Raw genomic sequence first — 27,785 nt, forward strand, 5'->3', positions numbered from 1 at the left:
TAAAAAAAAACTATCTGTTAGCACCTGGGAATAGCAGATGCTGTAAGTTTTTGTTGCATCACTTTAATTTAATCTGCAACTGACATGCTTGTATGTGAAGTGTACAGATTAAATAGAAATCTTTTAGTACCAGGGAATAGCAGGTGCTGTAAGACTTTATTGCATCCCTTTAATTAATGTTCAAGCTATCATGTTCAAATTTGAAGTACAGTGAATAATTAAATCAAACTATCTGTTAGCACCTGGGAATAGCAGATGCTGTAAGTTTTTGTTGCATCACTTTAATTTAATCTGCAACTGACATGCTTGTATGTGAAGTGTACAGATTAAATAGAAATCTTTTAGTACCAGGGAATAGCAGGTGCTGTAAGATTTTATTGCATCCCTTTAATTTATTTTCAAGCTATCATGTTCAAATTTGAAGTGCAGTGAATAATTAAATCAAACTATCTGTTAGCACCTGGGAATAGCAGATGCTGTAAGTTTTTATTGCATTACTTTAATTTACTCTCCAACTGACATGCTTGAATGTGAAGTGCAGTGATTAATAAAAAAACTGTCTGTTAGTGCCTCCGTATACCAGATGTTGTAAGCTTTTATTGCATCATTTAATTTACTTTCAAGATAACATTCTAGAATGTCAAGTGCAGGGATTAATAAAAAAAATTGTCAGATTGGTCTTTGATCATATTTGCTATGATTAGGCAATTAGAGTAAGTGTTTAAGGCTTACGGCCACACCAGCTTGAGAACGACCAATCTCATCTGACCTTGGAAGCGAAACAAGTTTGGGCCTGGATAGTACTGAGGTGGGACCCTATCTAGGAATACCAGGTGCTGTAAGCTTTTCTTGCATCACTTTAATTTACTTTCAAGCTGACATGCTCAAATGTGAAGTGCAGTGATTAATAAAAAAAACTATCTGTTAGCACCTGGGAATAGCAGATGCTATAAGTTTTTTTTGCATCACTTTCATTTACTCTCCAACTCACATGCCTGAATGTAAAGTGCAGTGATTCATCAAAAAACTATCTGTTAGCACCTTGGACTACGAGATGCTGTAAGCTTCTCTTGCATCACTTTAATTTACTTTCAAGATGACATGCTAGGATGTGAAGTGCAGTGATTAATTAAAAAAAAACTATCTGTTAGCACCTGGGAATAGCAAATGCTGTAAGTTTTTGTTGCATCACTTTAATTTAATCTGCAACTGACATGCTTGTATGTGAAGTGTACAGATTAAATAGAAATCTTTTAGTACCAGGGAATAGCAGGTGCTGTAAGATTTTATTGCATCCCTTTAATTTATGTTCAAGCTATCATGTTCAAATTTGAAGTGCAGTGAATAATTAAATCAAACTATCTGTTAGCACCTGGGAATAGCAGATGCTGTAAGTTTTTGTTGCATCACTTTAATTTAATCTGCAACTGACATGCTTGTATGTGAAGTGTACAGATTAAATAGAAATATTTTAGTACCAGGGAATAGCAGGTGCTGTAAGATTTTATTGCATCCCTTTAATTTATTTTCAAGCTATCATGTTCATTATTGAAGTGCAGTGAATAATTAAATCAAAATATCTGCTAGCACCTGGGAATAGGAGATGCTGTTAGTTTTTATTGCATCACTTTAATTTACTCTCCAACTGACATGCTTGAATGTGAAGTGCAGTGATTAATAAAAAAACTGTCTGTTAGTGCCTCCGTATACCAGATGTTGTAAGCTTTTATTGCATCATTTAATTTACTTTCAAGATAACATTCTAGAATGTCAAGTGCAGGGATTAATAAAAAAAATTGTCAGATTGGTCTTTGATCATATTTGCTATGATTAGGCAATTAGAGTAAGTGTTTAAGGCTTACGGCCACACCAGCTTGAGAACGACCAGTCTCATCTGACCTTGGAAGCGAAACAAGTTTGGGCCTGGATAGTACTGAGGTGGGACCCTATCTAGGAATACCAGGTGCTGTAAGCTTTTCTTGCATCACTTTAATTTACTTTCAAGCTGACATGCTCAAATGTGAAGTGCAGTGATTAATAAAAAAAACTATCTGTTAGCACCTGGGAATAGCAGATGCTGTAAGTTTTTTTTGCATCACTTTCATTTACTCTCCAACTCACATGCCTGAATGTAAAGTGCAGTGATTCATCAAAAAACTATCTGTTAGCACCTTGGACTACGAGATGCTGTAAGCTTCTCTTGCATCACTTTAATTTACTTTCAAGATGACATGCTAGGATGTGAAGTGCAGTGATTAATTAAAAAAAAACTATCTGTTAGCACCTGGGAATAGCAGATGCTGTAAGTTTTTGTTGCATCACTTTAATTTAATCTGCAACTGACATGCTTGTATGTGAAGTGTACAGATTAAATAGAAATCTTTTAGTACCAGGGAATAGCAGGTGCTGTAAGACTTTATTGCATCCCTTTAATTAATGTTCAAGCTATCATGTTCAAATTTGAAGTACAGTGAATAATTAAATCAAACTATCTGTTAGCACCTGGGAATAGCAGATGCTGTAAGTTTTTGTTGCATCACTTTAATTTAATCTGCAACTGACATGTTTGTATGTGAAGTGTACAGATTAAATAGAAATCTTTTAGTACCAGGGAATAGCAGGTGCTGTAAGATTTTATTGCATCCCTTTAATTTATGTTCAAGCTATCATGTTCAAATTTGAAGTACAGTGAATAATCAAATCAAACTATCTGTTAGCACCTGGGAATAGCAGATGCTGTAAGTTTTTATTGCATCACTTTCATTTACTCTCCAACTCACATGCCTGAATGTGAAGTGCAGTGATTCATCAAAAAACTATCTGTTAGCACCTTGGACTACGAGATGCTGTAAGCTTCTCTTGCATCACTTTAATTTACTTTCAAGATGACATGCTAGGATGTGAAGTGCAGTGATTAATTAAAAAAAACTATCTGTTAGCACCTGGGAATAGCAAATGCTGTAAGTTTTTGTTGCATCACTTTAATTTAATCTGCAACTGACATGCTTGTATGTGAAGTGTACAGATTAAATAGAAATCTTTTAGTACCAGGGAATAGCAGGTGCTGTAAGATTTTATTGCATCCCTTTAATTTATGTTCAAGCTATCATGTTCAAATTTGAAGTACAGTGAATAATCAAATCAAACTATCTGTTAGCACCTGGGAATAGCAGATGCTGTAAGTTTTTATTGCATCACTTTCATTTACTCTCCAACTCACATGCCTGAATGTGAAGTGCAGTGATTCATCAAAAAACTATCTGTTAGCACCTTGGACTACGAGATGCTGTAAGCTTCTCTTGCATCACTTTAATTTACTTTCAAGATGACATGTTAGGATGTGAAGTGCAGTAATTAATAAAAAAACTGTCTGTTAGTGCCTCCGTATACCAGATGTTGTAAGCTTTTATTGCATCATTTAATTTACTTTCAAGATAACATTCTAGAATGTCAAGTGCAGGGATTAATAAAAAAAATTGTCAGATTGGTCTTTGATCATATTTGCTATGATTAGGCAATTAGAGTAAGTGTTTAAGGCTTACGGCCACACCAGCTTGAGAACGACCAGTCTCATCTGACCTTGGAAGCGAAACAAGTTTGGGCCTGGATAGTACTGAGGTGGGACCCTATCTAGGAATACCAGGTGCTGTAAGCTTTTCTTGCATCACTTTAATTTACTTTCAAGCTGACATACTCAAATGTGAAGTGCAGTGATTAATAAAAAAAACTATCTGTTAGCACCTGGGAATAGCAGATGCTGTAAGTTTTTTTTGCATCACTTTCATTTACTCTCCAACTCACATGCCTGAATGTAAAGTGCAGTGATTCATCAAAAAACTATCTGTTAGCACCTTGGACTACGAGATGCTGTAAGCTTCTCTTGCATCACTTTAATTTACTTTCAAGATGACATGCTAGGATGTGAAGTGCAGTGATTAATTAAAAAAAAACTATCTGTTAGCACCTGGGAATAGCAAATGCTGTAAATTTTTGTTGCATCACTTTAATTTAATCTGCAACTGACATGCTTGTATGTGATTTGTACAGATTAAATAGAAATCTTTTAGTACCAGGGAATAGCAGGTGCTGTAAGATTTTATTGCATCCCTTTAATTTATGTTCAAGCTATCATGTTCAAATTTGAAGTACAGTGAATAATTAAATCAAACTATCTGTTAGCACCTGGGAATAGCAGATGCTGTAAGTTTTTGTTGCATCACTTTAATTTAATCTGCAACTGACATGCTTGTATGTGAAGTGTACAGATTAAATAGAAATCTTTTAGTACCAGGGAATAGCAGGTGCTGTAAGATTTTATTGCATCCCTTTAATTTATGTTCAAGCTATCATGTTCAAATTTGAAGTACAGTGAATAATTAAATCAAACTATCTGTTAGCACCTGGGAATAGCAAATGCTGTAAGTTTTTGTTGCATCACTTTAATTTAATCTGCAACTGACATGCTTGTATGTGAAGTGTACAGATTAAATAGAAATCTTTTAGTACCAGGGAATAGCAGGTGCTGTAAGATTTTATTGCATCCCTTTAATTTATGTTCAAGCTATCATGTTCAAATTTGAAGTACAGTGAATAATTAAATCAAACTATCTGTTAGCACCTGGGAATAGCAGATGCTGTAAGTTTTTATTGCATCACTTTCATTTAATCTCCAACTCACATGCCTGAATGTGAAGTGCAGTGATTCATCAAAAAACTATCTGTTAGCACCTTGGACTACGAGATGCTGTAAGCTTCTCTTGCATCACTTTAATTTACTTTCAAGATGACATGCTAGGATGTGAAGTGCAGTGATTAATTAAAAAAAACTATCTGTTAGCACCTGGGAATAGCAAATGCTGTAAGTTTTTGTTGCATCACTTTAATTTAATCTGCAACTGACATGCTTGTATGTGAAGTGTACAGATTAAATAGAAATCTTTTAGTACCAGGGAATAGCAGGTGCTGTAAGATTTTATTGCATCCCTTTAATTTATGTTCAAGCTATCATGTTCAAATTTGAAGTACAGTGAATAATCAAATCAAACTATCTGTTAGCACCTGGGAATAGCAGATGCTGTAAGTTTTTATTGCATCACTTTCATTTACTCTCCAACTCACATGCCTGAATGTGAAGTGCAGTGATTCATCAAAAAACTATCTGTTAGCACCTTGGACTACGAGATGCTGTAAGCTTCTCTTACATCACTTTAATTTACTTTCAAGATGACATGTTAGGATGTGAAGTGCAGTAATTAATAAAAAAACTGTCTGTTAGTGCCTCCGTATACCAGATGTTGTAAGCTTTTATTGCATCATTTAATTTACTTTCAAGATAACATTCTAGAATGTCAAGTGCAGGGATTAATAAAAAAAATTGTCAGATTGGTCTTTGATCATATTTGCTATGATTAGGCAATTAGAGTAAGTGTTTAAGGCTTACGGCCACACCAGCTTGAGAACGACCAGTCTCATCTGACCTTGGAAGCGAAACAAGTTTGGGCCTGGATAGTACTGAGGTGGGACCCTATCTAGGAATACCAGGTGCTGTAAGCTTTTCTTGCATCACTTTAATTTACTTTCAAGCTGACATGCTCAAATGTGAAGTGCAGTGATTAATAAAAAAAACTATCTGTTAGCACCTGGGAATAGCAGATGCTGTAAGTTTTTTTTGCATCACTTTCATTTACTCTCCAACTCACATGCCTGAATGTAAAGTGCAGTGATTCATCAAAAAACTATCTGTTAGCACCTTGGACTACGAGATGCTGTAAGCTTCTCTTGCATCACTTTAATTTACTTTCAAGATGACATGCTAGGATGTGAAGTGCAGTGATTAATTAAAAAAAAACTATCTGTTAGCACCTGGGAATAACAGATGCTGTAAGTTTTTATTGCATTACTTTAATTTACTCTCCAACTGACATGCTTGAATGTGAAGTGCAGTGATTAATAAAAAAACTGTCTGTTAGTGCCTCCGTATACCAGATGTTGTAAGCTTTTATTGCATCATTTAATTTACTTTCAAGATAACATTCTAGAATGTCAAGTGCAGGGATTAATAAAAAAAATTGTCAGATTGGTCTTTGATCATATTTGCTATGATTAGGCAATTAGAGTAAGTGTTTAAGGCTTACGGCCACACCAGCTTGAGAACGACCAGTCTCATCTGACCTTGGAAGCGAAACAAGTTTGGGCCTGGATAGTACTGAGGTGGGACCCTATCTAGGAATACCAGGTGCTGTAAGCTTTTCTTGCATCACTTTAATTTACTTTCAAGCTGACATGCTCAAATGTGAAGTGCAGTGATTAATAAAAAAAACTATCTGTTAGCACCTGGGAATAGCAGATGCTGTAAGTTTTTGTTGCATCACTTTAATTTAATCTGCAACTGACATGCTTGTATGTGAAGTGTACAGATTAAATAGAAATCTTTTAGTACCAGGGAATAGCAGGTGCTGTAAGATTTTATTGCATCCCTTTAATTTATGTTCAAGCTATCATGTTCAAATTTGAAGTGCAGTGAATAATTAAATCAAACTATCTGCTAGCACCTGGGAATAGCAGATGCTGTAAGTTTTTGTTGCATCACTTTAATTTAATCTGCAACTGACATGCTTGTATGTGAAGTGTACAGATTAAATAGAAATCTTTTAGTACCAGGGAATAGCAGGTGCTGTAAGATTTTATTGCATACCTTTAATTTATGTTCAAGCTATCATGTTCATTATTGAAGTGCAGTGAATAATTAACTCAAAATATCTGATAGCACCTGGGAATAGCAGATGCTGTAAGTTTTTATTGCATCACTTTAATTTACTCTCCAACTGACATGCTTGAATGTGAAGTGCAGTGATTAATAAAAAAACTGTCTGTTAGTGCCTCCGTATACCAGATGTTGTAAGCTTTTATTGCATCATTTAATTAACTTTCAAGATAACATTCTAGAATGTCAAGTGCAGGGATTAATAAAAAAAATTGTCAGATTGGTCTTTGATCATATTTGCTATGATTAGGCAATTAGAGTAAGTGTTTAAGGCTTACGGCCACACCATCTTGAGAACCCCCAATCTAATCTGACCTTGGAAGCTGAACAACTTTGGGCCTGGATAGTACTGAGGTGGGTCCCTACCTAGGAATACCAGGTGCTGTAAGCTTTTCTTGCATCACTTTAATTTACTTTCAAGCTGACATGCTCAAATGTGAAGTGCAGTGATTAATAAAAAAACTATCTGTTAGCACATGGGAATAGCAGATGCTGTAAGTTTTTTTTGCATCACTTTCATTTACTCTCCAACTCACATGCCTGAATGTGAAGTGCAGTGATTCATCAAAAAACTATCTGTTAGCAGCTTGGACTACGAGATGCTGTAAGCTTCTCTTGCATCACTTTAATTTACTTTTAAGATGACATGCTAGGATGTGAAGTGCAGTGATTAATTAAAAAAAACTATCTGTTAGCACCTGGGAATAGCAGATGCTGTAAGTTTTTGTTGCATCACTTTAATTTAATCTGCAACTGACATGCTTGTATGTGAAGTGTACAGATTAAATAGAAATCTTTTAGTAACAGGGAATAGCAGTTGCTGTAAGATTTTATTGCATCCCTTTAATTTATTTTCAAGCTATCATGTTCAAATTTGAAGTGCAGTGAATAATTAAATCAAACTATCTGCTAGCACCTGGGAATAGCAGATGTGCTGTAAGTTTTTATTGCATCACTTTAATTTACTCTCCAACTGACATGCTTGAATGTGAAGTGCAGTGATTAATAAAAAAACTGTCTGTTAGTGCCTCCGTATACCAGATGTTGTAAGCTTTTATTGCATCATTTAATTAACTTTCAAGATAACATTCTAGAATGTCAAGTGCAGGGATTAATAAAAAAAATTGTCAGATTGGTCTTTGATCATATTTGCTATGATTAGGCAATTAGAGTAAGTGTTTAAGGTTTACGGCCACACCAGCTTGAGAACCCCCAATCTCATCTGACCTTGGAAGCTGAACAACTTTGGGCCTGGATAGTACTGAGGTGGGACCCTACCTAGGAATACCAGGTGCTGTAAGCTTTTCTTGCATCACTTTAATTTACTTTCAAGCTGACATGCTCAAATGTGAAGTGCAGTGATTAATAAAAAAACTATCTGTTACCACATGGGAATAGCAGATGCTGTAAGTTTTTTTTGCATCACTTTCATTTACTCTCCAACTCACATGCCTGAATGTGAAGTGCAGTGATTCATCAAAAAACTATCTGTTAGCAGCTTGGACTATGAGATGCTGTAAGCTTCTCTTGCATCACTTTAATATACTTTTAAGATGACATGCTAGGATGTGAAGTGCAGTGATTAATTAAAAAAAACTATCTGTTAGCACCTGGGAATAGCAGATGCTGTAAATTTTTGTTGCATCACTTTAATTTAATCTGCAACTGACATGCTTGTATGTGAAGTGTACAGATTAAATAGAAATCTTTTAGTAACAGGGAATAGCAGGTGCTGTAAGATTTTATTGCATCCCTTTAATTTATTTTCAAGCTATCATGTTCAAATTTGAAGTGCAGTGAATAATTAAATCAAACTATCTGCTAGCACCTGGGAATAGCAGATGTGCTGTAAGTTTTTATTGCATCACTTTAATTTACTCTCCAACTGACATGCTTGAATGTGAAGTGCAGTGATTAATAAAAAAACTGTCTGTTAGTGCCTCCGTATACCAGATGTTGTAAGCTTTTATTGCATCATTTAATTAACTTTCAAGATAACATTCTAGAATGTCAAGTGCAGGGATTAATAAAAAAAATTGTCAGATTGGTCTTTGATCATATTTGCTATGATTAGGCAATTAGAGTAAGTGTTTAAGGCTTACGGCCACACCAGCTTGAGAACCCCCAATCTCATCTGACCTTGGAAGCTGAACAACTTTGGGCCTGGATAGTACTGAGGTGGGACCCTACCTAGGAATACCAGGTGCTGTAAGCTTTTCTTGCATCACTTTAATTTACTTTCAAGCTGACATGCTCAAATGTGAAGTGCAGTGATTAATAAAAAAACTATCTGTTAGCACATGGGAATAGCAGATGCTGTAAGTTTTTTTTGCATCACTTTCATTTACTCTCCAACTCACATGCCTGAATGTGAAGTGCAGTGATTCATCAAAAAACTATCTGTTAGCAGCTTGGACTACGAGATGCTGTAAGCTTCTCTTGCATCACTTTAATTTACTTTTAAGATGACATGCTAGGATGTGAAGTGCAGTGATTAATTAAAAAAAACTATCTGTTAGCACCTGGGAATAGCAGATGCTGTAAGTTTTTGTTGCATCACTTTAATTTAATCTGCAACTGACATGCTTGTATGTGAAGTGTACAGATTAAATAGAAATCTTTTAGTACCAGGGAATAGCAGGTGCTGTAAGATTTTATTGCATCCCTTTAATTTATTTTCAAGCTATCATGTTCAAATTTGAAGTGCAGTGAATAATTAAATCAAACTATCTGTTAGCACCTGGGAATAGCAGATGCTGTAAGTTTTTTTTGCATCACTTTCATTTACTCTCCAACTCACATGCCTGAATGTGAAGTGCAGTGATTCATCAAAAAACTATCTGTTAGCACCTTGGACTACGAGATGCTGTAAGCTTCTCTTGCATCACTTTAATTTACTTTCAAGATGACATGTTAGGATGTGAAGTGCAGTAATTAATTAAAAAAAACTATCTGTTAGCACCTGGGAATAGCAGATGCTGTAAGTTTTTGTTGCATCACTTTAATTTAATCTGCAACTGACATGCTTGTATGTGAAGTGTACAGATTAAATAGAAATCTTTTAGTACCAGGGAATAGCAGGTGCTGTAAGATTTTATTGCATCCCTTTAATTTATGTTCAAGCTATCATGTTCAAATTTGAAGTGCAGTGAATAATTAAATCAAACTATCTGCTAGCACCTGGGAATAGCAGATGCTGTAAGTTTTTGTTGCATCACTTTAATTTAATCTGCAACTGACATGCTTGTATGTGAAGTGTACAGATTAAATAGAAATCTTTTAGTACCAGGGAATAGCAGGTGCTGTAAGATTTTATTGCATACCTTTAATTTATGTTCAAGCTATCATGTTCATTATTGAAGTGCAGTGAATAATTAACTCAAAATATCTGATAGCACCTGGGAATAGCAGATGCTGTAAGTTTTTATTGCATCACTTTAATTTACTCTCCAACTGACATGCTTGAATGTGAAGTGCAGTGATTAATAAAAAAACTGTCTGTTAGTGCCTCCGTATACCAGATGTTGTAAGCTTTTATTGCATCATTTAATTAACTTTCAAGATAACATTCTAGAATGTCAAGTGCAGGGATTAATAAAAAAAATTGTCAGATTGGTCTTTGATCATATTTGCTATGATTAGGCAATTAGAGTAAGTGTTTAAGGCTTACGGCCACACCATCTTGAGAACCCCCAATCTAATCTGACCTTGGAAGCTGAACAACTTTGGGCCTGGATAGTACTGAGGTGGGTCCCTACCTAGGAATACCAGGTGCTGTAAGCTTTTCTTGCATCACTTTAATTTACTTTCAAGCTGACATGCTCAAATGTGAAGTGCAGTGATTAATAAAAAAACTATCTGTTAGCACATGGGAATAGCAGATGCTGTAAGTTTTTTTTGCATCACTTTCATTTACTCTCCAACTCACATGCCTGAATGTGAAGTGCAGTGATTCATCAAAAAACTATCTGTTAGCACCTTGGACTACGAGATGCTGTAAGCTTCTCTTGCATCACTTTAATTTACTTTCAAGATGACATGCTAGGATGTGAAGTGCAGTGATTAATTAAAAAAAACTATCTGTTAGCACCTGGGAATAGCAGATGCTGTAAGTTTTTGTTGCATCACTTTAATTTAATCTGCAACTGACATGCTTGTATGTGAAGTGTACAGATTAAATAGAAATCTTTTAGTAACAGGGAATAGCAGTTGCTGTAAGATTTTATTGCATCCCTTTAATTTATTTTCAAGCTATCATGTTCAAATTTGAAGTGCAGTGAATAATTAAATCAAACTATCTGCTAGCACCTGGGAATAGCAGATGTGCTGTAAGTTTTTATTGCATCACTTTAATTTACTCTCCAACTGACATGCTTGAATGTGAAGTGCAGTGATTAATAAAAAAACTGTCTGTTAGTGCCTCCGTATACCAGATGTTGTAAGCTTTTATTGCATCATTTAATTAACTTTCAAGATAACATTCTAGAATGTCAAGTGCAGGGATTAATAAAAAAAATTGTCAGATTGGTCTTTGATCATATTTGCTATGATTAGGCAATTAGAGTAAGTGTTTAAGGCTTACGGCCACACCAGCTTGAGAACCCCCAATCTCATCTGACCTTGGAAGCTGAACAACTTTGGGCCTGGATAGTACTGAGGTGGGACCCTACCTAGGAATACCAGGTGCTGTAAGCTTTTCTTGCATCACTTTAATTTACTTTCAAGCTGACATGCTCAAATGTGAAGTGCAGTGATTAATAAAAAAACTATCTGTTAGCACATGGGAATAGCAGATGCTGTAAGTTTTTTTTGCATCACATTCATTTACTCTCCAACTCACATGCCTGAATGTGAAGTGCAGTGATTCATCAAAAAACTATCTGTTAGCAGCTTGGACTACGAGATGCTGTAAGCTTCTCTTGCATCACTTTAATTTACTTTTAAGATGACATGCTAGGATGTGAAGTGCAGTGATTAATTAAAAAAAACTATCTGTTAGCACCTGGGAATAGCAGATGCTGTAAGTTTTTGTTGCATCACTTTAATTTAATCTGCAACTGACATGCTTGTATGTGAAGTGTACAGATTAAATAGAAATCTTTTAGTACCAGGGAATAGCAGGTGCTGTAAGATTTTATTGCATCCCTTTAATTTATTTTCAAGCTATCATGTTCAAATTTGAAGTGCAGTGAATAATTAAATCAAACTATCTGCTAGCACCTGGGAATAGCAGATGTGCTGTAAGTTTTTATTGCATCACTTTAATTTACTCTCCAACTGACATGCTTGAATGTGAAGTGCAGTGATTAATAAAAAAACTGTCTGTTAGTGCCTCCGTATACCAGATGTTGTAAGCTTTTATTGCATCATTTAATTAACTTTCAAGATAACATTCTAGAATGTCAAGTGCAGGGATTAATAAAAAAAATTGTCAGATTGGTCTTTGATCATATTTGCTATGATTAGGCAATTAGAGTAAGTGTTTAAGGCTTACGGCCACACCAGCTTGAGAACCCCCAATCTCATCTGACCTTGGAAGCTGAACAACTTTGGGCCTGGATAGTACTGAGGTGGGACCCTACCTAGGAATACCAGGTGCTGTAAGCTTTTCTTGCATCACTTTAATTTACTTTCAAGTTGACATGCTCAAATGTGAAGTGCAGTGATTAATAAAAAAAACTATCTGTTAGCACATGGGAATAGCAGATGCTGTAAGTTTTTTTTGCATCACTTTCATTTACTCTCCAACTCACATGCCTGAATGTGAAGTGCAGTGATTCATCAAAAAACTATCTGTTAGCACCTTGGACTACGAGATGCTGTAAGCTTCTCTTGCATCACTTTAATTTACTTTCAAGATGACATGCTAGGATGTGAAGTGCAGTGATTAATTAAAAAAAAACTATCTGTTAGCACCTGGGATTAGCAAATGCTGTAAATTTTTGTTGCATCACTTTAATTTAATCTGTAACTGACATGCTTGTATGTGAAGTGTACAGATTAAATAGAAATCTTTTAGTACCAGGGAATAGCAGGTGCTGTAAGATTTTATTGCATCCCTTTAATTTATGTTCAAGCTATCATGTTCAAATTTGAAGTGCAGTGAATAATTAAATCAAACTATCTGCTAGCACCTGGGAATAGCAGATGCTGTAAGTTTTTCTTGCATCACTTTAATTTAATCTGCAACTGACATGCTTGTATGTGAAGTGTACAGATTAAATAGAAATCTTTTAGTACCAGGGAATAGCAGGTGCTGTAAGATTTTATTGCATACCTTTAATTTATGTTCAAGCTATCATGTTCAAATTTGAAGTGCAGTGAATAATTAAATCAAACTATCTGCTAGCACCTGGGAATAGTAGATGCTGTAAGTTTTTATTGCATCACTTTAATTTACTCTCCAACTGACATGCTTGAATGTGAAGTGCAGTGATTAATAAAAATACTGTCTGTTAGTGCCTCCGTATACCAGATGTTGTAAGCTTTTATTGCATCATTTAATTTACTTTCAAGATAACATTCTAGAATGTCAAGTGCAGGGATTAATAAAAAAAATTGTCAGATTGGTCTTTGATCATATTTGCTATGATTAGGCAATTTGACTAAGTGTTTAAGGCTTACGGCCACACCATCTTGAGAACGCCCAATCTCATCTGACCTTGGAAGCTAAGCAAGTTTGGGCCTGGATAGTACTGAGGTGGGACCCTACCTAGGAATACCAGGTGCTGTAAGCTCTTCTTGCATCACTTTAATTTACTTTCAAGCTGACATGCTCAAATGTGAAGTGCAGTGATTAATAAAAAAAACCTATCTGTTAGCACATGGGAATAGCAGATGCTGTAAGTTTTTTTTGCATCACTTTCATTTACTCTCCAACTCACATGCCTGAATGTGAAGTGCAGTGATTCATCAAAAAACTATCTGTTAGCAGCTTGGACTACGAGATGCTGTAAGCTTCTCTTGCATCACTTTAATTTACTTTTAAGATGACATGCTAGGATGTGAAGTGCAGTGATTAATTAAAAAAAACTATCTGTTAGCACCTGGGAATAGCAGATGCTGTAACTTTTTGTTGCATCACTTTAATTTAATCTCCAACTGACATGCTTGTATGTGAAGTGTACAGATTAAATAGAAATCTTTTAGTACCAGGGAATAGCAGGTGCTGTAAGATTTTATTGCATCCCTTTAATTTATGTTCAAGCTATCATGTTCAAATTTGAAGTGCAGTGAATAATTAAATCAAACTATCTGCTAGCACCTGGGAATAGCAGATGCTGTAAGTTTTTGTTGCATCACTTTAATTTAATCTGCAACTGACATGCTTGTATGTGAAGTGTACAGATTAAATAGAAATCTTTTAGTACCAGGGAATAGCAGGTGCTGTAAGATTTTATTGCATACCTTTAATTTATGTTCAAGCTATCATGTTCAAATTTGAAGTGCAGTGAATAATTAAATCAAACTATCTGCTAGCACCTGGGAATAGTAGATGCTGTAAGTTTTTATTGCATCACTTTAATTTACTCTCCAACTGACATGCTTGAATGTGAAGTGCAGTGATTAATAAAAATACTGTCTGTTAGTGCCTCCGTATACCAGATGTTGTAAGCTTTTATTGCATCATTTAATTTACTTTCAAGATAACATTCTAGAATGTCAAGTGCAGGGATTAATAAAAAAAATTGTCAGATTGGTCTTTGATCATATTTGCTATGATTAGGCAATTTGACTAAGTGTTTAAGGCTTACGGCCACACCATCTTGAGAACGCCCAATCTCATCTGACCTTGGAAGCTAAGCAAGTTTGGGCCTGGATAGTACTGAGGTGGGACCCTACCTAGGAATACCAGGTGCTGTAAGCTCTTCTTGCATCACTTTAATTTACTTTCAAGCTGACATGCTCAAATGTGAAGTGCAGTGATTAATAAAAAAAACCTATCTGTTAGCACATGGGAATAGCAGATGCTGTAAGTTTTTTTTGCATCACTTTCATTTACTCTCCAACTCACATGCCTGAATGTGAAGTGCAGTGATTCATCAAAAAACTATCTGTTAGCAGCTTGGACTACGAGATGCTGTAAGCTTCTCTTGCATCACTTTAATTTACTTTTAAGATGACATGCTAGGATGTGAAGTGCAGTGATTAATTAAAAAAAACTATCTGTTAGCACCTGGGAATAGCAGATGCTGTAAATTTTTGTTGCATCACTTTAATTTAATCTGCAACTGACATGCTTGTATGTGAAGTGTACAGATTAAATAGAAATCTTTTAGTACCAGGGAATAGCAGGTGCTGTAAGATTTTATTGCATCCCTTTAATTTATGTTCAAGCTATCATGTTCAAATTTGAAGTGCAGTGAATAATTAAATCAAACTATCTGCTAGCACCTGGGAATAGCAGATGCTGTAAGTTTTTGTTGCATCACTTTAATTTAATCTGCAACTGACATGCTTGTATGTGAAGTGTACAGATTAAATAGAAATCTTTTAGTACCAGGGAATAGCAGGTGCTGTAAGATTTTATTGCATACCTTTAATTTATGTTCAAGCTATCATGTTCATTATTGAAGTGCAGTGAATAATTAACTCAAAATATCTGCTAGCACCTGGGAATAGCAGATGCTGTAAGTTTTTATTGCATCACTTTAATTTACTCTCCAACTGACATGCTTGAATGTGAAGTGCAGTGATTAATAAAAAAACTGTCTGTTAGTGCCTCCGTATACCAGATGTTGTAAGCTTTTATTGCATCATTTAATTAAATTTCAAGATAACATTCTAGAATGTCAAGTGCAGGGATTAATAAAAAAAATTGTCAGATTGGTCTTTGATCATATTTGCTATGATTAGGCAATTAGAGTAAGTGTTTAAGGCTTACGGCCACACCAGCTTGAGAACCCCCAATCTCATCTGACCTTGGAAGCTGAACAACTTTGGGCCTGGATAGTACTGAGGTGGGACCCTACCTAGGAATACCAGGTGCTGTAAGCTTTTCTTGCATCACTTTAATTTACTTTCAAGCTGACATGCTCAAATGTGAAGTGCAGTGATTAATAAAAAAACTATCTGTTAGCACATGGGAATAGCAGATGCTGTAAGTTTTTTTTGCATCACTTTCATTTACTCTCCAACTCACATGCCTGAATGTGAAGTGCAGTGATTCATCAAAAAACTATCTGTTAGCAGCTTGGACTACGAGATGCTGTAAGCTTCTCTTGCATCACTTTAATTTACTTTTAAGATGACATGCTAGGATGTGAAGTGCAGTGATTAATTAAAAAAAACTATCTGTTAGCACCTGGGAATAGCAGATGCTGTAAATTTTTGTTGCATCACTTTAATTTAATCTGCAACTGACATGCTTGTATGTGAAGTGTACAGATTAAATAGAAATCTTTTAGTACCAGGGAATAGCAGGTGCTGTAAGATTTTATTGCATCCCTTTAATTTATGTTCAAGCTATCATGTTCAAATTTGAAGTGCAGTGAATAATTAAATCAAACTATCTGCTAGCACCTGGGAATAGCAGATGCTGTAAATTTTTATTGCATCACTTTAATTTACTCTCCAACTGACATGCTTGAATGTGAAGTGCAGTGATTAATAAAAAAACTGTCTGTTAGTGCCTCCGTATACCAGATGTTGTAAGCTTTTATTGCATCATTTAATTTACTTTCAAGATAACATTCTAGAATGTCAAGTGCAGGGATTAATAAAAAAAATTGTCAGATTGGTCTTTGATCATATTTGCTATGATTAGGCAATTAGAGTAAGTGTTTAAGGCTTACGGCCACACCAGCTTGAGAACGACCAGTCTCATCTGACCTTGGAAGCGAAACAAGTTTGGGCCTGGATAGTACTGAGGTGGGACCCTATCTAGGAATACCAGGTGCTGTAAGCTTTTCTTGCATCACTTTAATTTACTTTCAAGCTGACATGCTCAAATGTGAAGTGCAGTGATTAATAAAAAAAACTATCTGTTAGCACCTGGGAGTAGCAGATGCTGTAAGTTTTTTTTGCATCACTTTAATTTAATCTGCAACTGACATGCTTGTATGTGAAGTGTACAGATTAAATATAAATCTTTTAGTACCAGGGAATAGCAGGTGCTGTAAGATTTTATTGCATCCCTTTAATTTATTTTCAAGCTATCATGTTCATTATTGAAGTGCAGTGAATAATTAAATCAAAATATCTGCTAGCACCTGGGAATAGCAGATGCTGTAAGTTTTTATTGCATCACTTTAATTTACTCTCCAACTGACATGCTTGAATGTGAAGTGCAGTGATTAATAAAAAAACTGTCTGTTAGTGCCTCCGTATACCAGATGTTGTAAGCTTTTATTGCATCATTTAATTAACTTTCAAGATAACATTCTAGAATGTCAAGTGCAGGGATTAATAAAAAAAATTGTCAGATTGGTCTTTGATCATATTTGCTATGATTAGGCATTTAGAGTAAGTGTTTAAGGCTTACGGCCACACCAGCTTGAGAACCCCCAATCTCATCTGACCTTGGAAGCTGAACAACTTTGGGCCTGGATAGTACTGAGGTGGGACCCTACCTAGGAATACCAGGTGCTGTAAGCTTTTCTTGCATCACTTTAATTTACTTTCAAGCTGACATGCTCAAATGTGAAGTGCAGTGATTAATAAAAAAACTATCTGTTAGCACATGGGAATAGCAGATGCTGTAAGTTTTTTTTGCATCACTTTCATTTACTCTCCAACTCACATGCCTGAATGTGAAGTGCAGTGATTCATCAAAAAACTATCTGTTAGCAGCTTGGACTACGAGATGCTGTAAGCTTCTCTTGCATCACTTTAATTTACTTTTAAGATGACATGCTAGGATGTGAAGTGCAGTGATTAATTAAAAAAAACTATCTGTTAGCACCTGGGAATAGCAGATGCTGTAAGTTTTTGTTGCATCACTTTAATTTAATCTGCAACTGACATGCTTGTATGTGAAGTGTACAGATTACATAGAAATCTTTTAGTACCAGGGAATAGTGATTAATTAAAAAAAAACTATCTGTTAGCACCTGGGAATAGCAAATGCTGTAAGTTTTTGTTGCATCACTTTAATTTAATCTGCAACTGACATGCTTGTATGTGAAGTGTACAGATTACATAGAAATCTTTTAGTACCAGGGAATAGCAGGTGCTGTAAGATTTTATTGCATCCCTTTAATTTATGTTCAAGCTATCATGTTCAAATTTGAAGTGCAGTGAATAATTAAATCAAACTATCTGCTAGCACCTGGGAATAGTAGATGCTGTAAGTTTTTATTGCATCACTTTAATTTACTCTCCAACTGACATGCTTGAATGTGAAGTGCAGTGATTAATAAAAATACTGTCTGTTAGTGCCTCCGTATACCAGATGTTGTAAGCTTTTATTGCATCATTTAATTTACTTTCAAGATAACATTCTAGAATGTCAAGTGCAGGGATTAATAAAAAAAATTGTCAGATTGGTCTTTGATCATATTTGCTATGATTAGGCAATTTGACTAAGTGTTTAAGGCTTACGGCCACACCATCTTGAGAACGCCCAATCTCATCTGACCTTGGAAGCTAAGCAAGTTTGGGCCTGGATAGTACTGAGGTGGGACCCTACCTAGGAATACCAGGTGCTGTAAGCTTTTCTTGCATCACTTTAATTTACTTTCAAGCTGACATGCTCAAATGTGAAGTGCAGTGATTAATAAAAAAAACCTATCTGTTAGCACAAGGGAATAGCAGATGCTGTAAGTTTTTTTTGCATCACTTTCATTTACTCTCCAACTCACATGCCTGAATGTGAAGTGCAGTGATTCATCAAAAAACTATCTGTTAGCAGCTTGGACTACGAGATGCTGTAAGCTTCTCTTGCATCACTTTAATTTACTTTTAAGATGACATGCTAGGATGTGAAGTGCAGTGATTAATTAAAAAAAACTATCTGTTAGCACCTGGGAATAGCAGATGCTGTAAGTTTTTGTTGCATCACTTTAATTTAATCTGCAACTGACATGCTTGTATGTGAAGTGTACAAATTACATAGAAAGTCTTTTAGTACCAGGGAATAGCAGGTGCTGTAAGATTTTATTGCATCCCTTTAATTTATGTTCAAGCTATCATGTTCAAATTTGAAGTGCAGTGAATAATTAAATCAAACTATCTGCTAGCACCTGGGAATAGCAGATGCTGTAAGTTTTTGTTGCATCACTTTAATTTAATCTGCAACTGACATGCTTGTATGTGAAGTGTACAGATTAAATAGAAATCTTTTAGTACCAGGGAATAGCAGGTGCTGTAAGATTTTATTGCATACCTTTAATTTATGTTCAAGCTATCATGTTCAAATTTGAAGTGCAGTGAATAATTAAATCAAACTATCTGCTAGCACCTGGGAATAGTAGATGCTGTAAGTTTTTATTGCATCACTTTAATTTACTCTCCAACTGACATGCTTGAATGTGAAGTGCAGTGATTAATAAAAATACTGTCTGTTAGTGCCTCCGTATACCAGATGTTGTAAGCTTTTATTGCATCATTTAATTTACTTTCAAGATAACATTCTAGAATGTCAAGTGCAGGGATTAATAAAAAAAATTGTCAGATTGGTCTTTGATCATATTTGCTATGATTAGGCAATTTGACTAAGTGTTTAAGGCTTACGGCCACACCATCTTGAGAACGCCCAATCTCATCTGACCTTGGAAGCTAAGCAAGTTTGGGCCTGGATAGTACTGAGGTGGGACCCTACCTAGGAATACCAGGTGCTGTAAGCTCTTCTTGCATCACTTTAATTTACTTTCAAGCTGACATGCTCAAATGTGAAGTGCAGTGATTAATAAAAAAACTATCTGTTAGCACATGGGAATAGCAGATGCTGTAAGTTTTTTTTGCATCACTTTCATTTACTCTCCAACTCACATGCCTGAATGTGAAGTGCAGTGATTCATCAAAAAACTATCTGTTAGCAGCTTGGACTACGAGATGCTGTAAGCTTCTCTTGCATCACTTTAATTTACTTTTAAGATGACATGCTAGGATGTGAAGTGCAGTGATTAATTAAAAAAAACTATCTGTTAGCACCTGGGAATAGCAGATGCTGTAAGTTTTTGTTGCATCACTTTAATTTACTCTCCAACTGACATGCTTGAATGTGAAGTGCAGTGATTAATAAAAAAACTGTCTGTTAGTGCCTCCGTATACCAGATGTTGTAAGCTTTTATTGCATCATTTAATTTACTTTCAAGATAACATTCTAGAATGTCAAGTGCAGGGATTAATAAAAAAATTTGTCAGATTGGTCTTTGGTCATATTTGCTATGATTAGGCAATTAGAGTAAGTGTTTAAGGCTTACGGCCACACCAGCTTGAGAACGACCAGTCTCATCTGACCTTGGAAGCGAAACAAGTTTGGGCCTGGATAGTACTGAGGTGGGACCCTATCTAGGAATACCAGGTGCTGTAAGCTTTTCTTGCATCACTTTAATTTACTTTCAAGCTGACATGCTCAAATGTGAAGTGCAGTGATTAATAAAAAAAACTATCTGTTAGCACCTGGGAGTAGCAGATGCTGTATGTTTTTTTTTGCATCACTTTAATTTAATCTGCAACTGACATGCTTGTATGTGAAGTGTACAGATTAAATAGAAATCTTTTAGTACCAGGGAATAGCAGGTGCTGTAAGATTTTATTGCATCCCTTTAATTTATGTTCAAGCTATCATGTTCAAATTTGAAGTGCAGTGAATAATTAAATCAAACTATCTGCTAGCACCTGGGAATAGTAGATGCTGTAAGTTTTTATTGCATCACTTTAATTTACTCTCCAACTGACATGCTTGAATGTGAAGTGCAGTGATTAATAAAAAAACTGTCTGTTAGTGCCTCCGTATACCAGATGTTGTAAGCTTTTATTGCATCATTTAATTAACTTTCAAGATAACATTCTAGAATGTCAAGTGCAGGGATTAATAAAAAAAATTGTCAGATTGGTCTTTGATCATATTTGCTATGATTAGGCAATTTGACTAAGTGTTTAAGGCTTACGGCCACACCATCTTGAGAACGCCCAATGTCATCTGACCTTGGAAGCTAAGCAAGTTTGGGCCTGGATAGTACTGAGGTGGGACCCTACCTAGGAATACCAGGTGCTGTAAGCTTTTCTTGCATCACTTTAATTTACTTTCAAGCTGACATGCTCAAATGTGAAGTGCAGTGATTAATAAAAAAAACCTATCTGTTAGCACATGGGAATAGCAGATGCTGTAAGTTTTTTTTGCATCACTTTAATTTACTCTCCAACTGACATGCTTGAATGTGAAGTGCAGTGATTAATAAAAAAACTGTCTGTTAGTGCCTCCGTATACCAGATGTTGTAAGCTTTTATTGCATCATTTAATTTACTTTCAAGATAACATTCTAGAATGTCAAGTGCAGGGATTAATAAAAAAATTTGTCAGATTGGTCTTTGGTCATATTTGCTATGATTAGGCAATTAGAGTAAGTGTTTAAGGCTTACGGCCACACCAGCTTGAGAACGACCAGTCTCATCTGACCTTGGAAGCGAAACAAGTTTGGGCCTGGATAGTACTGAGGTGGGACCCTATCTAGGAATACCAGGTGCTGTAAGCTTTTCTTGCATCACTTTAATTTACTTTCAAGCTGACATGCTCAAATGTGAAGTGCAGTGATTAATAAAAAAAACTATCTGTTAGCACCTGGGAGTAGCAGATGCTGTATGTTTTTTTTGCATCACTTTAATTTAATCTGCAACTGACATGCTTGTATGTGAAGTGTACAGATTAAATAGAAATCTTTTAGTACCAGGGAATAGCAGGTGCTGTAAGATTTTATTGCATCCCTTTAATTTATGTTCAAGCTATCATGTTCAAATTTGAAGTGCAGTGAATAATTAAATCAAACTATCTGCTAGCACCTGGGAATAGTAGATGCTGTAAGTTTTTATTGCATCACTTTAATTTACTCTCCAACTGACATGCTTGAATGTGAAGTGCAGTGATTAATAAAAAAACTGTCTGTTAGTGCCTCCGTATACCAGATGTTGTAAGCTTTTATTGCATCATTTAATTAACTTTCAAGATAACATTCTAGAATGTCAAGTGCAGGGATTAATAAAAAAAATTGTCAGATTGGTCTTTGATCATATTTGCTATGATTAGGCAATTTGACTAAGTGTTTAAGGCTTACGGCCACACCATCTTGAGAACGCCCAATGTCATCTGACCTTGGAAGCTAAGCAAGTTTGGGCCTGGATAGTACTGAGGTGGGACCCTACCTAGGAATACCAGGTGCTGTAAGCTTTTCTTGCATCACTTTAATTTACTTTCAAGCTGACATGCTCAAATGTGAAGTGCAGTGATTAATAAAAAAAACCTATCTGTTAGCACATGGGAATAGCAGATGCTGTAAGTTTTTTTTGCATCACTTTCATTTACTCTCCAACTCACATGCCTGAATGTGAAGTGCAGTGATTCATCAAAAAACTATCTGTTAGCAGCTTGGACTACGAGATGCTGTAAGCTTCTCTTGCATCACTTTAATTTACTTTTAAGATGACATGCTAGGATGTGAAGTGCAGTGATTAATTAAAAAAAACTATCTGTTAGCACCTGGGAATAGCAGATGCTGTAAGTTTTTGTTGCATCACTTTAATTTAATCTGCAACTGACATGCTTGTATGTGAAGTGTACAGATTAAATAGAAATCTTTTAGTACCAGGGAATAGCAGGTGCTGTAAGATTTTATTGCATCCCTTTAATTTATGTTCAAGCTATCATGTTCAAATTTGAAGTGCAGTGAATAATTAAATCAAACTATCTGCTAGCACCTGGGAATAGCAGATGCTGTAAGTTTTTGTTGCATCACTTTAATTTAATCTGCAACTGACATGCTTGTATGTGAAGTGTACAGATTAAATAGAAATCTTTTAGTACCAGGGAATAGCAGGTGCTGTAAGATTTTATTGCATACCTTTAATTTATGTTCAAGCTATCATGTTCAAATTTGAAGTGCAGTGAATAATTAAATCAAACTATCTGCTAGCACCTGGGAATAGTAGATGCTGTAAGTTTTTATTGCATCACTTTAATTTACTCTCCAACTGACATGCTTGAATGTGAAGTGCAGTGATTAATAAAAATACTGTCTGTTAGTGCCTCCGTATACCAGATGTTGTAAGCTTTTATTGCATCATTTAATTTACTTTCAAGATAACATTCTAGAATGTCAAGTGCAGGGATTAATAAAAAAAATTGTCAGATTGGTCTTTGATCATATTTGCTATGATTAGGCAATTTGACTAAGTGTTTAAGGCTTACGGCCACACCATCTTGAGAACGCCCAATCTCATCTGACCTTGGAAGCTAAGCAAGTTTGGGCCTGGATAGTACTGAGGTGGGACCCTACCTAGGAATACCAGGTGCTGTAAGCTCTTCTTGCATCACTTTAATTTACTTTCAAGCTGACATGCTCAAATGTGAAGTGCAGTGATTAATAAAAAAAACCTATCTGTTAGCAGCTTGGACTACGAGATGCTGTAAGCTTCTCTTGCATCACTTTAATTTACTTTTAAGATGACATGCTAGGATGTGAAGTGCAGTGATTAATTAAAAAAAACTATCTGTTAGCACCTGGGAGTAGCAGATGCTGTAAGTTTTTTTTGCATCACTTTAATTTAATCTGCAACTGACATGCTTGTATGTGAAGTGTACAGATTAAATATAAATCTTTTAGTACCAGGGAATAGCAGGTGCTGTAAGATTTTATTGCATCCCTTTAATTTATTTTCAAGCTATCATGTTCATTATTGAAGTGCAGTGAATAATTAAATCAAAATATCTGCTAGCACCTGGGAATAGCAGATGCTGTTTTTATTGCATCACTTTAATTTACTCTCCAACTGACATGCTTGAATGTGAAGTGCAGTGATTAATAAAAAAACTGTCTGTTAGTGCCTCCGTATACCAGATGTTGTAAGCTTTTATTGCATCATTTAATTAACTTTCAAGATAACATTCTAGAATGTCAAGTGCAGGGATTAATAAAAAAAATTGTCAGATTGGTCTTTGATCATATTTGCTATGATTAGGCAATTAGAGTAAGTGTTTAAGGCTTACGGCCACACCAGCTTGAGAACCCCCAATCTCATCTGACCTTGGAAGCTGAACAACTTTGGGCCTGGATAGTACTGAGGTGGGACCCTACCTAGGAATACCAGGTGCTGTAAGCTTTTCTTGCATCACTTTAATTTACTTTCAAGCTGACATGCTCAAATGTGAAGTGCAGTGATTAATAAAAAAACTATCTGTTAGCACATGGGAATAGCAGATGCTGTAAGTTTTTTTTGCATCACTTTCATTTACTCTCCAACTCACATGCCTGAATGTGAAGTGCAGTGATTCATCAAAAAACTATCTGTTAGCAGCTTGGACTACGAGATGCTGTAAGCTTCTCTTGCATCACTTTAATTTACTTTTAAGATGACATGCTAGGATGTGAAGTGCAGTGATTAATTAAAAAAAACTATCTGTTAGCACCTGGGAATAGCAGATGCTGTAAGTTTTTGTTGCATCACTTTAATTTAATCTGCAACTGACATGCTTGTATGTGAAGTGTACAGATCAAATAGAAATCTTTTAGTACCAGGGAATAGCAGGTGCTGTAAGATTTTATTGCATCCCTTTAATTTATTTTCAAGCTATCATGTTCAAATTTGAAGTGCAGTGAATAATTAAATCAAACTATCTGCTAGCACCTGGGAATAGCAGATGCTGTAAGTTTTTATTGCATCACTTTAATTTACTCTCCAACTGACATGCTTGAATGTGAAGTGCAGTGATTAATAAAAAAACTGTCTGTTAGTGCCTCCGTATACCAGATGTTGTAAGCTTTTATTGCATCATTTAATTACCTTTCAAGATAACATTCTAGAATGTCAAGTGCAGGGATTAATAAAAAAAATTGTCAGATTGGTCTTTGATCATATTTGCTATGATTAGGCAATTAGAGTAAGTGTTTAAGGCTTACGGCCACACCAGCTTGAGAACCCCCAATCTCATCTGACCTTGGAAGCTGAACAACTTTGGGCCTGGATAGTACTGAGGTGGGACCCTACCTAGGAATACCAGGTGCTGTAAGCTTTTCTTGCATCACTTTAATTTACTTTCAAGCTGACATGCTCAAATGTGAAGTGCAGTGATTAATAAAAAAAACTATCTGTTGGCACCTGGGAGTAGCAGATGCTGTAAGTTTTTTTTGCATCACTTTAATTTAATCTGCAACTGACATGCTTGTATGTGAAGTGTACAGATTAAATATAAATCTTTTAGTACCAGGGAATAGCAGGTGCTGTAAGATTTTATTGCATCCCTTTAATTTATTTTCAAGCTATCATGTTCATTATTGAAGTGCAGTGAATAATTAAATCAAAATATCTGCTAGCACCTGGGAATAGCAGATGCTGTAAGTTTTTATTGCATCACTTTAATTTACTCTCCAACTGACATGCTTGAATGTGAAGTGCAGTGATTAATAAAAAAACTGTCTGTTAGTGCCTCCGTATACCAGATGTTGTAAGCTTTTATTGCATCATTTAATTAACTTTCAAGATAACATTCTAGAATGTCAAGTGCAGGGATTAATAAAAAAAATTGTCAGATTGGTCTTTGATCATATTTGCTATGATTAGGCAATTTGACTAAGTGTTTAAGGCTTACGGCCACACCATCTTGAGAACGCCCAATGTCATCTGACCTTGGAAGCTAAGCAAGTTTGGGCCTGGATAGTACTGAGGTGGGACCCTACCTAGGAATACCAGGTGCTGTAAGCTCTTCTTGCATCACTTTAATTTACTTTCAAGCTGACATGCTCAAATGTGAAGTGCAGTGATTAATAAAAAAACTATCTGTTAGCACATGGGAATAGCAGATGCTGTAAGTTTTTTTTGCATCACTTTCATTTACTCTCCAACTCACATGCCTGAATGTGAAGTGCAGTGATTCATCAAAAAACTATCTGTTAGCAGCTTGGACTACGAGATGCTGTAAGCTTCTCTTGCATCACTTTAATTTACTTTTAAGATGACATGCTAGGATGTGAAGTGCAGTGATTAATTAAAAAAAACTATCTGTTAGCACCTGGGAATAGCAGATGCTGTAAGTTTTTGTTGCATCACTTTAATTTAATCTGCAACTGACATGCTTGTATGTGAAGTGTACAGATTAAATAGAAATCTTTTAGTACCAGGGAATAGCAGGTGCTGTAAGATTTTATTGCATCCCTTTAATTTATGTTCAAGCTATCATGTTCAAATTTGAAGTGCAGTGAATAATTAAATCAAACTATCTGCTAGCACCTGGGAATAGCAGATGCTGTAAGTTTTTATTGCATCACTTTAATTTACTCTCCAACTGACATGCTTGAATGTGAAGTGCAGTGATTAATAAAAAAACTGTCTGTTAGTGCCTCCGTATACCAGATGTTGTAAGCTTTTATTGCATCATTTAATTTACTTTCAAGATAACATTCTAGAATGTCAAGTGCAGGGATTAATAAAAAAAATTGTCAGATTGGTCTTTGATCATATTTGCTATGATTAGGCAATTTGACTAAGTGTTTAAGGCTTACGGCCACACCAGCTTGAGAACCCCCAATCTCATCTGACCTTGGAAGCTGAACAACTTTGGGCCTGGATAGTACTGAGGTGGGACCCTACCTAGGAATACCAGGTGCTGTAAGCTTTTCTTGCATCACTTTAATTTACTTTCAAGCTGACATGCTCAAATGTGAAGTGCAGTGATTAATAAAAAAAACTATCTGTTGGCACCTGGGAGTAGCAGATGCTGTAAGTTTTTTTTGCATCACTTTAATTTAATCTGCAACTGACATGCTTGTATGTGAAGTGTACAGATTAAATATAAATCTTTTAGTACCAGGGAATAGCAGGTGCTGTAAGATTTTATTGCATCCCTTTAATTTATTTTCAAGCTATCATGTTCATTATTGAAGTGCAGTGAATAATTAAATCAAAATATCTGCTAGCACCTGGGAATAGCAGATGCTGTAAGTTTTTATTGCATCACTTTAATTTACTCTCCAACTGACATGCTTGAATGTGAAGTGCAGTGATTAATAAAAAAACTGTCTGTTAGTGCCTCCGTATACCAGATGTTGTAAGCTTTTATTGCATCATTTAATTAACTTTCAAGATAACATTCTAGAATGTCAAGTGCAGGGATTAATAAAAAAAATTGTCAGATTGGTCTTTGATCATATTTGCTATGATTAGGCAATTTGACTAAGTGTTTAAGGCTTACGGCCACACCATCTTGAGAACGCCCAATGTCATCTGACCTTGGAAGCTAAGCAAGTTTGGGCCTGGATAGTACTGAGGTGGGACCCTACCTAGGAATACCAGGTGCTGTAAGCTCTTCTTGCATCACTTTAATTTACTTTCAAGCTGACATGCTCAAATGTGAAGTGCAGTGATTAATAAAAAAACTATCTGTTAGCACATGGGAATAGCAGATGCTGTAAGTTTTTTTTGCATCACTTTCATTTACTCTCCAACTCACATGCCTGAATGTGAAGTGCAGTGATTCATCAAAAAACTATCTGTTAGCAGCTTGGACTACGAGATGCTGTAAGCTTCTCTTGCATCACTTTAATTTACTTTTAAGATGACATGCTAGGATGTGAAGTGCAGTGATTAATTAAAAAAAACTATCTGTTAGCACCTGGGAATAGCAGATGCTGTAAGTTTTTGTTGCATCACTTTAATTTAATCTGCAACTGACATGCTTGTATGTGAAGTGTACAGATTAAATAGAAATCTTTTAGTACCAGGGAATAGCAGGTGCTGTAAGATTTTATTGCATCCCTTTAATTTATGTTCAAGCTATCATGTTCAAATTTGAAGTGCAGTGAATAATTAAATCAAACTATCTGCTAGCACCTGGGAATAGCAGATGCTGTAAGTTTTTATTGCATCACTTTAA

General features: G+C 35.6%; 28 pseudogenes; all 28 read left to right on the forward strand.

Annotated features, from left to right (window-relative positions):
• The first annotated feature begins 726 nt into the window (after positions 1 to 726).
• LOC145650351 (5S ribosomal RNA) lies at positions 727 to 845 on the forward strand (annotated as a pseudogene).
• Positions 846 to 1,856: 1,011 nt separating this feature from the next.
• On the forward strand, positions 1,857 to 1,975 carry LOC145643728 (5S ribosomal RNA; annotated as a pseudogene).
• Positions 1,976 to 3,536: 1,561 nt separating this feature from the next.
• On the forward strand, positions 3,537 to 3,655 carry LOC145643729 (5S ribosomal RNA; annotated as a pseudogene).
• Positions 3,656 to 5,434: 1,779 nt separating this feature from the next.
• Positions 5,435 to 5,553, forward strand: LOC145643731 (5S ribosomal RNA; annotated as a pseudogene).
• A 575-nt stretch (positions 5,554 to 6,128) lies between these two features.
• On the forward strand, positions 6,129 to 6,247 carry LOC145643732 (5S ribosomal RNA; annotated as a pseudogene).
• A 788-nt stretch (positions 6,248 to 7,035) lies between these two features.
• LOC145645160 (5S ribosomal RNA) lies at positions 7,036 to 7,154 on the forward strand (annotated as a pseudogene).
• A 793-nt stretch (positions 7,155 to 7,947) lies between these two features.
• Positions 7,948 to 8,066, forward strand: LOC145644203 (5S ribosomal RNA; annotated as a pseudogene).
• Positions 8,067 to 8,859: 793 nt separating this feature from the next.
• Positions 8,860 to 8,978, forward strand: LOC145643892 (5S ribosomal RNA; annotated as a pseudogene).
• A 1,449-nt stretch (positions 8,979 to 10,427) lies between these two features.
• On the forward strand, positions 10,428 to 10,546 carry LOC145645161 (5S ribosomal RNA; annotated as a pseudogene).
• Positions 10,547 to 11,339: 793 nt separating this feature from the next.
• On the forward strand, positions 11,340 to 11,458 carry LOC145643893 (5S ribosomal RNA; annotated as a pseudogene).
• Positions 11,459 to 12,251: 793 nt separating this feature from the next.
• On the forward strand, positions 12,252 to 12,370 carry LOC145643894 (5S ribosomal RNA; annotated as a pseudogene).
• Positions 12,371 to 13,381: 1,011 nt separating this feature from the next.
• LOC145647160 (5S ribosomal RNA) lies at positions 13,382 to 13,500 on the forward strand (annotated as a pseudogene).
• Positions 13,501 to 14,511: 1,011 nt separating this feature from the next.
• LOC145647161 (5S ribosomal RNA) lies at positions 14,512 to 14,630 on the forward strand (annotated as a pseudogene).
• Positions 14,631 to 15,641: 1,011 nt separating this feature from the next.
• LOC145643895 (5S ribosomal RNA) lies at positions 15,642 to 15,760 on the forward strand (annotated as a pseudogene).
• Positions 15,761 to 16,551: 791 nt separating this feature from the next.
• Positions 16,552 to 16,670, forward strand: LOC145643733 (5S ribosomal RNA; annotated as a pseudogene).
• A 570-nt stretch (positions 16,671 to 17,240) lies between these two features.
• LOC145643896 (5S ribosomal RNA) lies at positions 17,241 to 17,359 on the forward strand (annotated as a pseudogene).
• Positions 17,360 to 18,298: 939 nt separating this feature from the next.
• Positions 18,299 to 18,417, forward strand: LOC145647162 (5S ribosomal RNA; annotated as a pseudogene).
• A 1,012-nt stretch (positions 18,418 to 19,429) lies between these two features.
• Positions 19,430 to 19,548, forward strand: LOC145647164 (5S ribosomal RNA; annotated as a pseudogene).
• Positions 19,549 to 20,121: 573 nt separating this feature from the next.
• Positions 20,122 to 20,240, forward strand: LOC145643734 (5S ribosomal RNA; annotated as a pseudogene).
• Positions 20,241 to 20,811: 571 nt separating this feature from the next.
• LOC145650296 (5S ribosomal RNA) lies at positions 20,812 to 20,930 on the forward strand (annotated as a pseudogene).
• A 353-nt stretch (positions 20,931 to 21,283) lies between these two features.
• On the forward strand, positions 21,284 to 21,402 carry LOC145643735 (5S ribosomal RNA; annotated as a pseudogene).
• Positions 21,403 to 21,972: 570 nt separating this feature from the next.
• Positions 21,973 to 22,091, forward strand: LOC145650297 (5S ribosomal RNA; annotated as a pseudogene).
• A 1,011-nt stretch (positions 22,092 to 23,102) lies between these two features.
• LOC145647165 (5S ribosomal RNA) lies at positions 23,103 to 23,221 on the forward strand (annotated as a pseudogene).
• Positions 23,222 to 23,900: 679 nt separating this feature from the next.
• On the forward strand, positions 23,901 to 24,019 carry LOC145643897 (5S ribosomal RNA; annotated as a pseudogene).
• A 791-nt stretch (positions 24,020 to 24,810) lies between these two features.
• On the forward strand, positions 24,811 to 24,929 carry LOC145643898 (5S ribosomal RNA; annotated as a pseudogene).
• Positions 24,930 to 25,499: 570 nt separating this feature from the next.
• Positions 25,500 to 25,618, forward strand: LOC145650298 (5S ribosomal RNA; annotated as a pseudogene).
• Positions 25,619 to 26,409: 791 nt separating this feature from the next.
• Positions 26,410 to 26,528, forward strand: LOC145643899 (5S ribosomal RNA; annotated as a pseudogene).
• A 570-nt stretch (positions 26,529 to 27,098) lies between these two features.
• LOC145650300 (5S ribosomal RNA) lies at positions 27,099 to 27,217 on the forward strand (annotated as a pseudogene).
• Positions 27,218 to 27,785: the final 568 nt, after the last annotated feature.

This window comes from Electrophorus electricus, chromosome 13, assembly GCF_041902795.1.
Source record: "Electrophorus electricus isolate QZ-2024a chromosome 13, ASM4190279v1, whole genome shotgun sequence".
Classification (NCBI taxonomy): Eukaryota; Metazoa; Chordata; class Actinopteri; order Gymnotiformes; family Gymnotidae; genus Electrophorus; species Electrophorus electricus.